The sequence below is a fragment of the Phyllobates terribilis genome, unplaced genomic scaffold (genome assembly GCF_046119375.1).
Source record: "Phyllobates terribilis strain yellow unplaced genomic scaffold, ASM4611937v1 Scaffold_4__5_contigs__length_816908805, whole genome shotgun sequence".
In the NCBI taxonomy this organism is placed as follows: domain Eukaryota; kingdom Metazoa; phylum Chordata; class Amphibia; order Anura; family Dendrobatidae; genus Phyllobates; species Phyllobates terribilis.
In genome coordinates, this window is record NW_027362764.1 from 663320246 (window position 1) to 663339807 (window position 19562).

Sequence of the window (19562 nt, forward strand, 5' to 3'; positions counted from 1 at the left end):
CCCTAATATCTACAATTCTCCTGTATTACACTATACACTGCACCCACATCTACAATTCCCATATTACTGTACACACTGCACCCACATTTCTACAATTCCCCTGTATTACAGTATACACTGTGCCCTCATATCTACTATTCTCCTGTATTAAACTATACACTGCACCCACATATCTACAATTCTCCTGTATTACAGTATACACTGTGCCCTCATATCTACTATTCTCCTGTATTAAACTATACACTGCACCCACATTTCTACAATTCCCCTGTATTACACTATACACTACGCCCACATAACTTCAGTTCTGCAGTTTTCTTTGATATAACATGCTGTAAAATTGTATCCACATTTATCTTCAGTTCCATGTCCCTAAAACATACAATGCACCTCTGTATCTACACTGGTTTCTAAATAACAGTTACTGTACCTATATAAATCTACAGGTCATTCATATCTTTTCTACCTCTACATATCTACAGCTCTGAGATACAATGCACGTATTGTATGCATCCACAGATTTCTGATATTACAGTATACACTGCAGCCATGTATTTAGTAGTTTTCTCATATTACAGAACACACTGCACACATACATCCAACAAGTCTCTTAGGTTATTTATTTAATTGTTTAATTAGATATTAGGTTATTTAATTAGATATTAGGGTATATACTTTACGATAACATATTTTCAGTTCTGAGATATTACAGTATAAACTTGCACCCACACATATCTATAGTTCTCTGATATTACAAAATATACATTGTCCACATGTATAGACTATACCTTTACATAGCTATGGTTCTCTTGTATTACACAAAACAATGCACCAACAGCATATGTGCACAAGTCTCTGATGTTAGGATATGTACTTTTCCCATATAGTTACAGTTCTGAGATAAGGCAGTATCTGCACCCACATATATCTACAGTATCACAGTATACATTGTACCCGGATATATATGTTTTTCTTTATTACAGTAACTCGAGCAGCCACACAGATCTGCATTCTTTCATATTAAAGACTGTTCTGTACATATGAACTAGCACTTGTCGCAGTACATTGATTACACAATGTGGTCATTATCATTTTGAAATCTCATTTCCCAGCAGCAGAAATTGCTTCCAATAAAGAGTAGGAGGTAAGTTTCATTATGAAAATGTGGGAAAATCCCAGCTTTACACGGAATAAAAAGTCAAGGAGGAAGCTGAGGGAACTGTCACTTTGAGGAGACTGTACAGGAGAAGGAGCTGGACTGAAGGCTGCATGTTACAACTAGTCACCACCTCTGCATCTGGCATAGCAAGTTGTATGCCCAAACATCACCAGCTGGATCTAGTAAGTAACCTATGGGGTCTGGATGGTTGAGATCTAAACCTGGACATAAAAAAAATATTAAAATTTGAGAGTGCTCAGTGGTTGATACCTTTTAATGGCTAACAGGAAAAATGGTAACAAATAGTCTCAGTAGTCTCTAAAGCTTGTCTTTGTTACCATCTTTTAAGTTAGTTATTAAAAGGTATCAACCACTGAGAACTCTCAAATTGTATTATTTTTCTATCTACTGGCTAACACGGTACAAAGATATATTAGACCTGGACAGAGAAGACTAGGTAAGGTGAGAAGTATGACAGATCACTGCACTGCGTGTGGCAGCTGCACCTGGACGAGACTGAGCACTTGTGGAGCTAACTGGAGATCTGCTCCGTTCTCTGATTGGCTTTGTTTGTGCAGCATGTACATGGATTTCTGCAAACCCCATTCAGATGATTGGAAAATGCAAAAATATTTCTGCAACAAATCTGCAACATGTGAATATAACAAATAGAATTTCTGTCTGTAGGTGCGGAGGACTATGGTCACAACGACTTGACGAACACTTACCTGGGCACAACTAGTGCCATGTTGTGACGACAGTATCTGGGCACTACAGGCTGCATGTGATAAAGCCTATGTCATGACGGGAGCTGCTGACTCAGGTCAGGACTGAAGCCCAAGCTGAGGGCTACTTACCATTTAACATGGTCTGGAAGGTCGGTGTATGAGCTGGTGAGTTGTAGTCATGTTGAGTTGTCTGGGAGAAGTGGCTTCATCCTAGCAGAGTCCATGACTCCGGTCTCTGACACTGTGTTCAGCTGAAGCTGTGTGAACACGCCATGGACGAATAGCATTATTACAAAGTCTCCATGTCCCTCCTATGGGCTTTCCTAGTCCTTCTGAACTTCCGTGTTTCCACTTTCAGTTTCAAGCACTGGAATGAAAGGTGTATCACTAGAAGGCGTGGGTATGATTAGCCTGCATTCTGGAAACAGTCAGGCATTTAACCCTCCTCTTACACTGAGAATTTGCACTCTGTGGTTATAGTCCTAAGTGCAATGTCCTCTTCTAGGCGACTCTTCTCATAGGTTATGACGGTACAGTAAATTCTCATTGTGCCTACTCGTAAGGAATTCCTTCAGGGTCACACGTTAGGAGCACCTGCCATGGTTTCCCTATTGAGTTCGCATCTGGATAAATGCTGACCTAGTCCATTACGTGCAATTTCCACTCTTCCCAAACCCAACTATCCATCATTTTTGCTTCTAAAGTTAATTCAGAAACAGGTTGAATGAAAAGCACAAGTAGCAGTTTCTATCTATTCTACAACCATAACTAAAGTGTAACATTGTGTGACTAGTAAAAAAATGGCCATGCACAGGGTCCTCCTCCCCCTCCCTGGCTGGCACACATTTTCAGGACAGCGAGAGGCCCGTCCCCCAGCCCTGTGCTGGGATGAACAGGAGGGGAGAAGGATGGCTGAAGGGGAATGGAGGAGGGTAGGACAAATGCTAGCATGTAATGACTGGAAGAGTGTGTCTGCATAGTGGTACAGAGATGCAAAAGCACCCAAAAAGGACTATCAGCTTACTATAAATGCACCCCCCAAGGAAAAAAAACAGCATATAATGTAGTAGCACCTGCGATCCCGCAGAAACAGCTCTTGCATTAGTTCATTCTTTATGCAAAAAGTTGTGTCAGTTGCTAACCAAAGGCAGAGTCAGGACAGTAACTGCTCACATGTAGTCATGTCAGAGATAACGAACGTGGGTTCTGTTCACATATATGCTGAGGCTTCTGCTTAGTAGGGAGTCATGTCTGTCATGCGACAGATACCAAAGGCTTCTGTCCTTGTGCCTGTCCTTTTCACAGGAAGAATAAGGGCTCGCTCACATGAGCATATAACTCGGAAAAGTGCTATCCGATGTTTTATTATAAAGCACTTAGCCCAATGTTATACTATGGGACAGTGCGGATCTGCAATTTGGCAAAAATTGCAGCATACTGCAAGTGGCTCTGGATTTCAGATCCCTCGCACCCATACAAGTGCCAAGTGTCATCCGAGTACACTCTAAAATCCACAAACTTAGACAATGGCGAAGATGGAGAAATTAAGTTCTCCATCTTCTCCACATCTGTGATCCGATTCTCTCATGCAAGAGAATCGGATCACACTAAGCTGACACTCTAATCAAACTCGGATCACAGTTTGAGCGGAGTGTCATTAGCATAATCGATCCGATTCTCTACCATGAGACAGTAAGCCCGGCCTAGCACCGAGTTCTGCGCAATTCTTTTTGACATGTGAGACAATTGGTGAAGGAAGTGACGCGCCCCCCGGGCCGTGGGGTACTCGGTAGCCGGGCCGGTCGATGCTGGGGGATGTCACGGTGGCAGTGACCCGGTCCGTGACCCAGGGCGGTCAATTAAAGGGAAAGTAAAAGGGGAATAAAGTTTTTAGAGATAATGTTTGTGACGCCACCTGTGGTATGCGGCTATATGGAGCCGCCGTTGCAATGCAGATCCTCTCCGCAGGCAGAGCTAAGCTCCAAAGCAGTGTAGTTGAAGATTTGCTGAGGTAGATGTTACTGTGCAGTGTAGTGCAGGGCTGGTGGTGCAGAAATGAGTCAAGGACACAGTAGGGTGCAGTCTTCAGGCTTTACTCACAGTTAAAGGCAGTTACAGGTCACCGCTGCAGCCGGTAATGACCACCCTCGTCGTCCTGTGTCCACCGGGGTAGGGATCCAGCTATTTCTCAGGTACCTCAGGAGCACTGAAACGGGACCCCGTTCTATGTACCTTTCCCGGTCGTCTTCCCTGCGTTGGCTCTCGCCCTCCTGCCCTGCGCCTCACTATCAGTGTCCCAAGCCAGTGGCCTCGGGCCTTGTTGGGCGACGTGCAGTCCCCTGGACCCTTTGTGGCCACCTTTTTGGCGATATAATTGTGGATTTTGGCTGCAACACCTTGAAAATGCAAGAGCTTCCGGTTTTCTAGCTGAGCCTGGTTGTTCTCCACTAGTTTAGGAGCCGGTCCCCTCTCTGCGGCCTGATCCCTCCACGTCAGCATGGATTCGGGCACGCGGGTGGCCTCTGCACTCGCCGTGCCCCTAAGATCCCCCTCTGTCTCTCCTGGAGCCCTCCTCACTGCTCCTCTCTTTCCTTCTCCTGGGCCTTTCTCTGGGCCCGACTCCTCTCTCTCTCAACTGAACTCCTGCTCCAAGCACTGGAGCCAGGAGCGTGGACCCTTCTGCACTGCTCTCCTGAGCAGGACTGGACCCTTCTAGATGTTTCTCTCTGTCTTTTATACCCTTTCTGTCTGTGCTCCACTGTACTGCTTCCTCCACCCACACCCACTACATGGTTTCCCCTCTCTTGGTTCCCCTCCTTCCAGCCAGGGGCAGGGCTCAGCAGTGAACAAATGCATGTTGCTCCGCCTGCTGGTCTGGAGTGGTGTAGTGTTGGATGCAGGTGTGTGGGCCCCTTGTAGTACTCCCTCCTTACCTGAGAGTCGGGTACCACACCTCTGGATGAGATACAGTACCTCTGTGGCAACTGGACCCGCAGGGGTGCCACAGAAGTCTGAATGTTGATATAAAAAAAAGAATTAGTGACCTTAATGACTTGCATAAAAGAGTGAGTAAAAAATCTAACCAAACTAGATGCCTTTAGGAACTACTGGTTCTACTTAAGGAGATTAGCTGCATGTGGCGTCTTGTTGGCAAAGCTACATGGGCAGATAGTGTGCCAATTAGGTCTCTCCCAGAACAAAATCAAAACTATCTGGCAAATGTCACCTAGGAGAGATAAGAACCTTATAAATCAATGTACAGGGTCGGACATCTGACATAAGGTGGCTGCTTTTCGTAGGTGCCACTCTTTTCGTAGATGGCACTCGTGAGATTCCTATGTTGTCTCACACAGAACAAAAGAAATCTATCAGTGAGAGAGAAAAAACACAGTCATTGTAATGTGGAACGTTTTTCTTGTGATAGTCAATGTTTTTCCTGAGGAAAAAAATTGCAGAAATGCTGTGTGTGAACATACCCTAAGACCACGTGAGTATTTGGTGAGTTTTTTACCTCAGTATTTGTAAGCTAAAACCAGGAGTGGATCAATCAGAGGAAAAGTATAATAGAAACACGTCACCACTTCTGTATTTATCACCCACTCCTGGTTTTGGCTTACCAATAGTGATGTAAAATACTGACCAAATACTCAATATTTGCAATTGGCGAGAAGGTTTTCTGCACAAAAAACAATTGTTTAGGCTACGTGGGAACTTACTTTCACAAACTGTAAAAGTTTTCAGCTTATGCCTATGGGAAATTCAACATGCATTTTTACTGGATGATCTGCAGCTGAAATCAGACATGTAACATTATGCTGAATATGTTTCATGGATCCACCCTCGGATTAGCCCCATCATCATTCAAGTAGATTAATTGGAGGCTTCTGCTTAAATAATCTATGAGAATTATGAACATCGTCCTAATTCTTGGAAATGGCTATACAGACAATAATCAGCACAGGTTTTTTTTCCACTGCATGTGAGTGGTGTGGATTGTGACAGTGTTAATTTTATCATGGCTTTATAGTGTGAGAGAAAATAGACTGAGGCTTTAGGTCATGCTAGAACTGGTAGAACAGGTGCTGTACAGTACCTAAATCGATACTTTATGTAATACTTTATGGCATCACAGACATGAATATTTTTGTATGCGGTGGTCAGATTCTAGCATATGCCAATGATACCGGTGATATAGCACTGACATGTGATGACATCAATCCATTTGAAACTTTAGGAAACATTTTTAACCTGCAGCGCAGAAATGACCAATATACTCCCCATAGGCAGTGGCCATATCATAGTGTGCATTCTTGTTATGCCAGTAGCAAAAAAACTTCCAGGCATCAATCAGACATCAGTTTTTTTTTGATGTACAAGAAAAACAGAACGAGTTTCATTAGTGATTTTCAGCGGTTTTTTTCCCTGATGAGAAAAAAAAATTCTCCACGTTCTCCTATCTATCAGTCAGTGAAAAGCGGACTGCACCTGGATGGCATCTGATTGTTGTACAATTTTTTCAAGGACCCAGTGACATGCATTGCTGAGTTTGATCCGACACTCAGATCAATATTGGATGTGTCTCCACAATTTTGCATAGACCACTTGATCTGCAAAAAATCACGAACATGTGAATAACCCCATAGACTGTCATAGGTACGAGTGCTGCCCGCGAAAAAAAATGGATAGTGCATGTGAAAAACTGACATGTGAATGAGCCCTAAGACAGAGACCGAGGAGGAGGGTATCTATGTGATGTGACCTGAGCTATTCTTTATATTGGAAAGGCCGTTTAGTGTCCATTGAAGAATCACATAACTGTTTAACCATTTTCCCTAACTATTGCCTGTGTGATTAAATACATACTGTATATAAATTTATAATACATACAGTATGTACATATATAATACATACCGTATATAAATATAAATATGTACAGTATATAAATATAGAATAAGTACAGTATATAAATATATAATACGTACAGTATATACATATAGAATACATTCAGTATGTAAATATAGACTAAATACAGTATATGAATATAAATACATACAGTATATAAATATGTACAGTGTATAAATATAGAATACATACAGTATGTACATATATAATACATACCGTATATAAATATAAATATGTACAGTATATAAATATAGAATAAGTACAGTATATAAATATAGCATACATACAGTATATAAATATATAATACGTACAGTATATACATATAGAATACATTCAGTACGTAAATAAAGACTAAATACAGTATATGAATATAAATACATACAGTATATAAATATGTACAGTGTATAAATATAGAATACATACAGTATGTAAATATAAATACATACAATATACACATATACAACCATAAGAACCTGTACAATAAATAAAATCATTTATGACATTTGGCTTATGCTTATGACGAAAGAAAAATAGAATTAAAACTGTGGTGGAATGGATTTTTTGGGGGGAATATTTTTCCAATATAACAAATAACATAAATCAAATACTAAGGTATAAGTACTAGTAACATAAAATGGCATGTAAATAAAATACATATTGGCCCTAATTCATGAAAGGGATTTTTCCAGTTTTCTGGCATAAAATTCCATGTCATATGGCAAATTTTGTACGCAATGTGAAGTGCCGCAAAAAAAATTGTAACGTTTGCCATTTTTATGCAAGTCACAGCCAATGCTACTAAAGTGAGCAGTACTGGCATAGGGGTAGCTAAGCTCACCTGTCAAATTCATCATAATTTGTGCCATAAAAGTGTCTGGAGTAACAGTTTTGGTGAAGGTATATGCCAGTTGTAATATGCGCCAAATTCATTAACAGGTGGGTGCTTCTTAATGAATTAGGTGTATCTTACCCTAGTGTATGTTTCATTAAGACTGGCCTGCAAAATGCCAAATCTTAAGGAGGACCAGATTAAAAGTGGACAGTTTTCACTCCTATTTTTTTCTCACTGCTCCACTTAACATTCCTATTCTGTTTTTTTTTTGTTTGTTTTTAATCCACCATATGGTACAAGAGCTTTTTTATTTACTGATAATTTTTATGGTCTTTTACCAAGGTGGCATTGCTCACAGGGTAATTATGTAGAGCAGCCTAAAGACACACTTTAGAGAATCCGGTGAGCCACATCCCCTTGGAAAAGACCCAAAAATTAGCACTAAATAAAAATGCCCATACCTCTGGAAAAAAAAAGACGCAGCCAGGGGAACAGTATGAATAAAATAAGAACTGGCCTCTTTAGAGCCAGTGACAGGTTCTCTTTAATGAATCGGGGCCATTGTTCTGCAAAAATTAGTCATAGTCAGAATATATAAATAGTAAGTTAAGGATTTTCAAGCATTTATTCTTCCACCTCATTCATATGATGTAAATCATACTCATTAAACTTATAGGCCCTGATTCATCAAAACAGACGTTCTTCACGCCGTGATCAGGGGGTGTGTTGTAGTCAGACACTCCTGATTCTTTAAGGAGCGCAAGTCTTTCTGGCATATTTAATGCTGACACTAGTCATAAATTTGACGAGCTGTGGCGTAATGCCCTAACACCCCCCCCCCACACTTCAGCTCCCCTCGTTTTGGCACAGCTGGCAGAAACTGGCGTTAAAATGCCAAAAATCACAACGTTTTTGCACAACTCTGAGTTGGCAAAAGTTTTGTGACTTTTCAGAGCAATTTACACCAGCATTCTTTGATGAATTGCTTTGATTAATCAAGGCCAAAGTCCCTCCCGGATAAACTTGCAGAACTGGGACTTGACAGTGGTCCAATAACATGACATCGATCCAATAAATGTGACCTCATACATATCCATTCAGATATTTTTTTGCAGAATGAGTATTTCATTGGCTGATTTTCCTATTGAATCCAGATTAAAACCACAGGAAATTAAATATACCAACTGCATACAAATGTAAAATAAAAAAAATCAAATAACTATCAATATGAAAGGAACATATATTTAAAAAACCTATAAAGCAGTACAGAGAGATTATGTAACAACCGTGGTTGTATCTATGCTATAATACATATAATACATTTAATACATATAATACATTGATAATACATTTTCAAAGGCAAAGTATCATCAGAAAACGTCCGACTGCTTGAATCAAGTTTTTATGTTAATATAACTCTTTAACATATTACTGTCTAATAAATATGTTTCAACAAATAAAAAAAATCACAGTCAGGATAAGAACAGATAGGTGATTGTCAAAGCTCACCTCCTCCCCCTCACTTGACCATGATCTCTGCATACGTCAGACCATGCCTAGAAAGCTCTACTGCAGAACAAAATGAGTCAGAGCCAGTTAATTGCTGTCTATGGTCTATGTGGTTACTACAGTCAGGCTTGGACTGGCCAACAGGCAAACAGATAAATCCCCTGGTGGGCCGCTATGCAGGAGTGGACCCCCTACTCCACCTCTATGAGCAGTAGTTGGCACAATTTACTTGCTTCATTGTGTACAGACAAGAAAAGCATCTCATGATTCAATCCGATTTTATTATTATATAGAAGCACAGGTAAATTTGTGAATGAAGGTAATGTAATATTTGCATGTAACTGAACAGTGGCCCCCAGAGCTGTAGTTATCAGAGTTGGTAAAGTATTTGTGTGTGTGTTTTTTTTTTGTATTACTGGGTTAGTATTGGGGGAGGGGTGTGATAGAGGGCTTGATGTCAGCTGTTGTCCAATACCTTTTATACATTTATTACATAATTATCTGTGCTCATATACATGATATGATACAGTGCTGTTACCTAATACAATGTTTCTAATTAATATAATTAATATTTTTTTCCTACAGAAAATATCTAGTGTATAATTGTGACAGCATCATACAGGCTGTATAGATTGTGGATTTTTGGCTGATTTTCTGCAGCATAACTGCAGTGTTTTTGTAATATTTCCGCTGCAAACATTGAGTATTTGGTCAGTATTTTACATCAGTATTTGAAAGCCAAAACCAGGAGTGGGTGATAAATACATTAGTGGTGACGTGTTTCTATTATACTTTTTCTCTGACTGTTCCATGCCTGGCTTTTGCTTACAAATACTGATGTAAAATATTGACCAAAAACTCAATGTGTGCACGTGGCCTCAGCGTTGCTTAAGTGAAAACTGCAATGAATTTCGCACAAAGAATTGACAGACTGTGGATTTAAAAATTTGCACAGCAGGTCAATTTATGTGCTGAAAATTTCCGTTACATAGAGATGAGATTTTTAAAATGTCATTAATTTATCTGATGCTATATTATGCTGCGATTTTTATGCCTTCAAATCTGTGCAGAAAAGCTGAACCAGATACTCACCGATGTGCATTTAGTCTCACATTGCAAGAACTAAGAGGTTTTTTTTTAATAGGCAATGCAAATAAATATTGTAATAAATTGTCAGATGTCTGAACCCCCCAAGTATTACTCATTTTAGCCAATAATGCAGAACATATTAATGCATCACTATACATTGTAATAATTGTATAGATTTTTTTTCCTTTCAATGTACTTTAGCCAGTTTCCAGCTCATTGCAAAATTGTATGTCATGGATGACTCCTAATTGATGCACAATGACCTAAATTTTAGTACTAATAGTTATTTGGGCTCTGCCAATATCCTCTCAATTAGCTTCTATCATCATTTCGGTGATCAATCATAATTGCAGCACTGTACAAAGATGGGAGTTACCTTGCATTCACAGAATAGCATCCGAATTGATTATGTATCAAGTTTACAAAGAAGCTGAAATTAGAACTTTGTCCAAAATGTTACGCCATCTCCTAATTAAATCAGCAGGATGACTTTACTTACAGGGTATTGTGATTCATATTGTGGTTGTAGGAAGTGTATTTTTTATGAACAATAAATATGTAAAAAAAATATTTTCAATTTGTAACTGTTGCACTTTTTTTTAAATAATTTAATTATCTTTTTTTTGCCGGGGGCATATTGGTACATTATATACTTAAAATTAATAAATACACCAAATAAATGCCATTGTAATAGAGCCACAAAAAGGTACAATAGAAAGAAAAAATAAGTTATAAAATTTGGACTACCGAGTCAAAAAAATTATAAAATTTTTCCAGTTCTGGAAAATAATGACTGGGTGTTTAAGAGGCTTGTTCAGGCTACGTTCTCACGATGAGTATTTTGGGAGTTTTCAATGCTGCAGAATTTCTGCACCGATTATGTAAATTAGGTTACTACGTTCTTTTCATTGTGTTTTAAAAAGCGTTTAAATGACGCTGCAGTTTTTGTCTTTTTTTGGAATCTCATGTTTTAAATAAACCTGGTTTGTTTTTGATACTTCCTGGTATTTGACAAAATTTAATTGATATAGTCATCTGCGGATACCACAAGTTCTGCAGTCAAAATGTACTAAAAACGAATATGGATTTTTTTACCTGCGGATTTTCCACATTTAATGCAATTTTATGGGGAAAATACACACAAAAAACTCAGAGTAACAGCAAGAGAAATTGTCATGTTGCAGATGTGAAACACGCACTGCAGGTCAGTTTACACTGAGTAAAAGAAAAGGCTCAGCGGCATGAGATTTCTATAAATCCTATCCACTTTGCTCAAACAGAAGACGCTACATTTTTTGCTCAAAGAAAATATACAGCGTCAAAAACTCTTTGTGGGAACTTAACCTAAACCTTGCACTTTTTATCTACAGAATGCTGATAAAGACAAGGTATAGAGTGGATTTTTTCTGCTGTATTCATTAAAACAAACTTTGCCACACTCCATTAGATTCCAGATTATTTTGCTGGAGGAAAATATATTTCCACAGTAAAGACTACGACTAATCTAACAATACATTATGTGACCAATAAACCCCTTTAGGAGTGTGACAATTTAGACCTTGACACATAAATAATTAATTTGCTCTCATCATTTTTTTTGCTGGTATTGTATTATTGTAAAATTATTTTGTTACCATTTATGCTGCGTTTTTCTCTCTGCCTTTTTTTTTGTTCTGGATAAATTTGCACCAAAGTACTTAATAATATTCTGCTCTGATTATTGTGTTTTTGCTGCGCTTTTACATTGCTTTTTTTCCATTTTTTATACTTTTTTAGTACAGATTTGACACAGTATTTTTTTAATACATTTGTAATCATGAAGGCTGGGACTCTGCACTTAATGCAATTGCGTTTTTTTGCATGCAATTTCGCAAATTTTTTTTTCAGGCTCCATGAAGAAGCCAATAGGGAAAAAAAACTACCAACAGTTCAACAGCGTCTTCAAACGCACCGTGGGCTTTGGTTGTCATGAAATTACATCCTCTTTGCTTAAACTGTTTATCAGAGCAGATTTTTGCCCAAAAAAAAAAAAAGAAGAAAAAAGTGCAGGTGGAAAAACAGCATTCACTCTATGTATTTTTTAAAAAAATCTGTAGATGAAAAGAGCTGATGATGTCCTGCAGACATGTATACTGTAGGCAGATTGGGATTTTTTTCAGCACGACCTGAGTAAGATCCCTGTGCAGATATTTCTCAATAAGAACTGTAGCAAGTTTTATACACCGTGAAAACTCTCCAAAAGACCACCACCTCTCAGAGAGGATCGCTCCTGATCCATATTTTCACTTTCCTCTTTTCCTAAGGACGATCTCCTCTGAGACGAATAGCTCTCAAGAAGCCCAGGTGTCTCTGTGATTGTGCCATTGGAGAGGATTCTCTGTACATAAATAGTGTGTGTTAATATGGAGGACATACAGCTCTGCTCATAGCGTGCTTTTATCATATCATTTACTCAAGGATTTACTTATGGATAAGGAAAGTGTGTGCTATTCGGCTATTTACAGACATATCAAGTGTCCTTACTGTAATTGCTCATTCTTCTGTATTTGCTTCTTTTTATTATAGATACAACGGGGCTCTTGTCATTTTCGTGTCGGAAAATGAAGCGAAAATGAAAGAAAATCTACGAGCAAAATTCCAACAGCTCGGATATTTTACATTTTCTAAACATATGTGACTATACAGGTATATAAGGTATAAAGCATCATATATTGCAGTGATTTGAACAAACTAATACCATGAGTACTATGAGTAAGATCTGTTGGACAGGCTCCTAGTTCAGTCGTTCCAAAATTATTGATTTTTAATGGGGTTGTTTAATGAAGATAACCCCTTCCCAGACAATGCTTTAAAAATTACTCCATCATTTGCAGGAGCCATCTGTAGTATAGCCTGATTTAACCCCATAGATGCCAGTGTCAATGCTCATCCTGTCACCTCCATCTATGGTTTGCCATGGCGTTTGAGGGACTAAGGCCACATGCACACGTTCAGTATTTGGTGAGTTTTTTACCTCAGTATTTGTAAGTCAAAACAAGTTGTGGGTAAAAAATGCAGAAGTGGGGACGTGTTTCTATTAGGCCACGTGCACACATTGAATATTTGCTGAGTTTTTTACCTCAGTATTTGTAAGCCAAAACCAGGAGTGGCAAAGTCAGAGAAATAGAATAATAGAAACACGTCACCACTTCTGTATTTTATTACCCACTCCTGATTTTGGCTTACAAATTCTGAGGTAAAAAACTCAAATACTCAAAGTGTGCACGAGGCCTAACAATGACCTCCAGGTCTGGCATGCGCAGAAACCTAATGGGATATGACTGTCAGGTTTACACTGGCAGACATAATACAAAGCAATACAGAAGTATAGTAGTGTACTGTATCAGCGATCAGAGGATTGCAAATTCCCCTACCCTACTAGGACTTAAAAAAAAAAAAAATTAAAAACCAAAAAAACTGTTCTGAAAAAAAAAATCCAAGTAAAAAAAAATGTAATTAAAAATTATACATAATGGGCATCAGCTGCATCTGGAACAACTTGTGCAATAAAATGATCATTCTATTTATCCTGTGAGGTAAATACAGTAATAACACAAACACTGATTTTTATTCATACTGAAAAAATTCAACAAAATTACCCCAAAATGTCAGGTAAAAACTTCATGTTGTCCCTCGTAAACAAGTCCTCAAACAGATCTAGCTAAAACAAGGAGCGAGACTTTTCATGCTAATAAATTTGTGTAATGTTCTCTCAGTTATCAATACCAAGGATATCATTTTGCAACATCCTTTTTTGAATCACCCTGTAGATATTCCCAACAATGGTGCCATTTAGGTATGTTCACAGAATTCGTGGGAGAATGCAATGCAGATCAGGCAAGATAAAAAAATAAAATAAATATATTATATATAAATATATATACACCTTATATCTGTATATATATCAATATAGACATATATCTATATAGATACATACATATATACCATATGTTTGTATGTATATATATATTTACATATATATATAATTTTTATTCAGCAAACTACAGTAGCTTAAACGTAGCATTAAAAATTAAAGAACTGTATTTTTCCTGTATTTTTTCCTCTGGGTAATTTAATTGTGACACACCGTAGCTAGCAGATGCTGGTTGTGTTACACAGCCGATATATGCCTGTATCAGCAGTGACCAAACCCTGCTCCGATCACTGCTGTTTAAATGCAACTGTCAATCACTACCAGCAGAATATAATATCAAATGATCGCAGGTTCAAATACTTTAGTGCGACTAAACAATAAAGTATGGTGGTAATTAAATTTAAAAAAATGAAAAAAATATATATATAAAGTTTAAATTACCTTCTTTTTCTTGGTTGAAAAATTAAGAAATATATATTTTTTTAAATAAGCATATTTGGTATTGTTGTGTCCACAAAAGTCTGAACTCTGAAAATAAAAATCATTTATTTAAACTGTACATTAAATGGCAAAAGAAAAAAAACCTGAAACCCCTGAATTGCTGTCTTTCGATTGCCACGCTTCACTACATAAGATGCAATACAAAGCAACCAAAACATATGTACCTTTAAAATGATATGAATAAAATCTACAGCTCAGGATGGAAAAGACCCTCACATAGGTCCACTGACAGAAAAATAAAAAAAGTTACAAGTCTCAGAAAATGACGACATAAAGCAAAAATCTTTATGAACCATTAAACTATAGAAAAAATGGATAATGTCTGATATTACCATAATTATACTGACCTGCAAAATCAGGTCATTTTCACTGCATGAACAGGGTAAAAACAGAAACCCAAAAAACAAGACATAATTGCGTTTTTTTTCCCAGAATTTCACCCTAATCTGAATTTTTTTCCTGTTTTTCAGTAGAATATATACTGCATAAAACAAGCCCTCATACATGTATGTCAACAGAAAAACAAACTAGTTATGACTCTTGAAAGGGGTAATATTTAGACATATTTTTCAGGTAGAACAACATTCCCTATATGTTTTCTGCTGCAAATAAAGGAGCTGTTTAATGTCTTGTAAATAAACATAAAGTGTATTTTTCTTAGAACTAAATAAAAATATTTGTTGAACTTAATTGTCCAGCAATTTGTTTCTGATTTTTATTTTGTATTCTTTTTTTAGTTTTAAAGAATATGGACACCTTTGGGAACAATTGGATTTTTTCTTTAAATTAAATGTATGGATTTAGGGCTCGTGCACATATCTGTATTTTCAGTCCGAGTGCGATCTGACAAAACATCGGATCACACTGTTATTCTATGGGGTGGCGCACATATCCATTTTTTTCCTCAGATCGAGCCGGTCTAGGGAAAAAAACAAACACTGCACGCTCAAGTTTTAGCCGATATTCGGATCGCACTCAGCCATGCAAGTCAATGGGTCAGTGGAAGCCATCGGACCTCAGTAAGATTTCACAATTTTAACGGACTGACATAATGGAGAAGATGGAGAAATTTTTTTCTCTATCTTCTCCTCATCCTCGAGAACCAGATAACACTATGATCACACGCTGATCGGGTCAATTGCATGAGAGAATACACGGTGGTCTACACATAGCTAAGAGGAGCTCAGATGAAGGCTGGAATCACTAGAAAAAAAAAGATTAGTTTTCATCAGGGGCGTACATAGAAATCATGGGGCCCCGTAGCAGAAGCTCTAATTGGGCCTCCCCACCCCCACAAAAAATAAATAAATATTTGTCTGTGTCACAGAAGAGCAGATCTCACAACTTTCCATCCTTTACACAGTAATCTTCCTCCTGCTGAAGTCCTAGATTCACCTTTCATTGCCCCATAAAGTGCGATGCCAACAAAAATGCCCCCCAAACACAGTATGATACCCCCATGGTGCATTCCTCCACATTAGCCTCCACATGCACAGTATAATGACCCTATTGTACCCCACTTCAACTCCCAAGGCAAAGTATGGTGACCCCAACACAATATGATCCCCCAACTGTGACCCCCAAAGAGCCCTCCATAGACTATAATGGGCCTACATACAGTATAATGGCCAGCACTAGCCATCCAAACAGTATAATGGACCCCACACAACCCTTCACACTGTATAACTGCTTTCATACAGTATAATGGCCCCCCCACATAGCCCTCAAAATATTATAATGGCTACACATAGCCTTCCATATAGTATAATACACCACCGATAATCCTCCATATAGTATAATGCGCCCGTCATAATCCCCCTTATAGTTTAATGCGCCCGCCATAATCCTCCATATAGTATAATATGCCCCCCATAATCCTCCATATAGTATAATGAACTTCCCATGGTCCTCCATAGAATATAATGCACTCCCCATAGTCCTCCATACAGTATATTACACACCCCATAGAGTAAAATGCAGCCCCCATATAGTATAATGAACCCCACAATCCTGCAGTATTATGGGCACCACGTACTCAGATCTTAAAATACCTTATATTTTAAATAAGCCGACCCGAGTATAAGCCGAGGCCCCTAATTTTACCACAAAAAAACTGGGAAAACGTATTGACTTGAGTATAAGCCTAGGGTGGGAAATCTAGCAGCTACTGGTAAATTTCCGCATCCTGGTATGTGTGGCCTCGCCACATCCCCCAATCATATGTGTGGCCTCGTCACATCCCCCAATCATGGTATGTGTGGCCTCGCCACATCCACCAATTGTGGTATGTGTGGCCTCTCCACATCCCCAATCGTGGTATGTGTGGCCTCGCCACATCCCCAATCGTGGTATGTGTGGCCTCTCCACACCCCCAATCATGGTATGTGTGGCCTCCCCACATCCCCCAATCGTGGTATGTGTGGCCTCGCCACATCCCCCAATCGTGGTATGTGTGGCCTCGCCACATCCCCCAATCGTGGTATGTGTGGCCTTGCCACATCCCCCAATCGTGGTATGTGTGGCCTCGCCACATCCCCCAATCGTGGTATGTGTGGCCTCCCCACATCCACCAATCGTGGTATGTGTGGCCTCGCGACATCCCCCAATCCTAGTATGTGTGGCCTCCCCACATCCCCCAATCCTGGTATGTGTGGCCTCCCCACATCCCCCAATCCTGGTATGTGGGGCCTCCCCACATCCCCCAATCCTGGTATGTGTGGCCTCCCCACATCCCCCAATCCTGGTATGTGTGGCCTCCCCACATCCCCCAATCCTGGTATGTGTGGCCTCCCCACATCCACCAATCGTGGTATGTGTGGCCTCGCCACATCCCCCAATCCTAGTATGTGTGGACTCCCCACATCCCCCAATCCTGGTATGTGTGGCCTCCCCACATCCCCCCATCCTGGTATGTGTGGCCTCCCCACATCCCCCCATCCTGGTATGTGTGGCCTCCCCACATCCCCCAATCCTGGTATGTGTGGCCTCCCCACATCCCCCAATCCTGATATGTGTGGCCTCCCCACATCCCCCAATCCTGGTATGTGTGGCCTCCCCACATCCCCCAATCCTGGTATGTGTGGCCTCCTCAATCCCCCAATCCTGGTATGTGTGGCCTCCCCACATCCCCCAATCCTGGTATGTGTGGCCTCCCCACATCCCCCAATCCTGGTATATGTGGCCTCCCCGCATCCCCCAATCCTGGTATGTGTGGCCTCCCCACATACCCTAATCCTGGTATGTGTGGCCTCCTCAATCCCCCAATCCTGGTATGTGTGGCTTCCCCACTTCTCCCAATCCTTTTATGTGTGGCCTCCTCAATCCCCCCAATACTGGTATGTATGGCCTCCTCATCCCAAATCCTTGTATGTATGGCCCCAATCACTGCAGTGCACACATAAAATAATAAACACTTATACTCACCTTCCTTCCTCACCTCCGCCCCAGCACTGCTGTGTCCTGTCTGCAGCAGCTCATGATGGCATCTGAGCAGCACGTGCTCTCTGACGCCGAGGTGAGCTGCTGCCGGCACATTCACTCTTCTCCACGCCGTGACTATGGGCGTGGAGAAGCGTGAATATGTATTTTCTTTAGGAACTGGCACTGACAGCAGGAGCCGCTGCTCAGTGCTCCTCCGTGCCCGCTACTTAAGAGAATGAATATTTCCTCTTCTCCACGCCCATGGGAGTGGAGAAGAGGGAATATTCATGCCCCTTTAGCAGAGGGCACACGCAGTAGCTGCAGCAGCGTATACTGCGTGTGCACCACTCCTCCTCCACTGCCACAACCTCCCTCCCCCCACCACTATCCACCAATATACTCACCTATACAACTCGTCCCCCCACTGCTTGGGGCCCTCCTGGCTCACGGGCCTGCCTCCGGTCACGGGCCCCATAGCAGTGGCGTGACCTGCCACCATTGGCGGTACGCAACTGGTTTTCATCCGTACTGTCATCAGTATGCTATTTGTCTGTTTTTTACATACGTAGGGAATCAATTTTCATCCATCAACAATAAAAAAGATTATACATGGCTAAATACAGTTTACAATGTTAAAGGGGTTATCTGGGACTTCGCTTATTTGGACTGTTCCTACCAGCGATTCTCCTTCTTCCGGTGATGTTACTTTAACAGAGCAACGTTTTCTCTTCCACTCTGCTCTGTTGATGGAATGCCACTGTTGAGGTCATGCTGACTGACAGCCTGCTCCCCGCTACCTAACTGCGGGGAGATGACTGTCATTCAGAATGATGTCACCAGTGACACCGCAGCAACGGAGCAGATCAGAAGTGAAAAGGTTGCTCTGTTAATGTGAAGTTGAAAGAACAGCCTGTTACGGATCCGTGTGGTGGAACCTCTGTGCTGCGGTGCAAGGAGGGACCAGAGGGGCGTAACTAGGTATCAACTCGGACCGACCAAGGTCGTATGGCAGCTCAATCGACTCCGTGACCAGGGAAGGACCGGGCAGAGGGACCAGGTGCTACTCTGGGGACCGACCTTGTATGAGAGCAGGTGACTCCCAAGGGTCAGAAGGCAGGGACTGACCGGTACAGCAGATGAGCACGGCAGGCAGGCTGATGGGTGATCCGGGCAGACGGACTGGCAGGCACGGCAGGTAGCAAGTTGGAGCCTCCAGGTAGGCTGGCTGGTAGGCACGGCAGGTAACAGTCAGGTGCTTCTAGGTAAGCGGGCTCATAGGCACGGCAGGTAACAGGCAAGAGCTTCTAGGTAAGCGAGCTGGCAGGCACAGCAGGTAACAGGCAAGAGCCTTCAGGTAGGCTGGCTGGTAGGCACGGCATGCACCAGGCAGGTGCTTCCAGGTAAGCAGGCGGGCAGCGCCCATAGACAGACTGGTGGACTGGACTTTAGACAGACTGTCGGGCTGGAGAGTAGACAAGCAGGCGGACTGGACTTGTAGTCAGGCTGGCG

The 19562-nt window shown here is 40.7% G+C and overlaps 1 long non-coding RNA gene across 1 annotated transcript; it reads left to right on the top strand.

Moving 5' to 3' along the window:
• The first annotated feature begins 1212 nt into the window (after positions 1-1212).
• LOC141265853 (uncharacterized) lies at positions 1213-15233 on the top strand. The gene is made up of 3 exons (XR_012320166.1): positions 1213-1341; positions 1847-2052; positions 12785-15233. It is a non-coding gene; the product is annotated as an uncharacterized lncRNA (long non-coding RNA).
• Positions 15234-19562: the final 4329 nt, after the last annotated feature.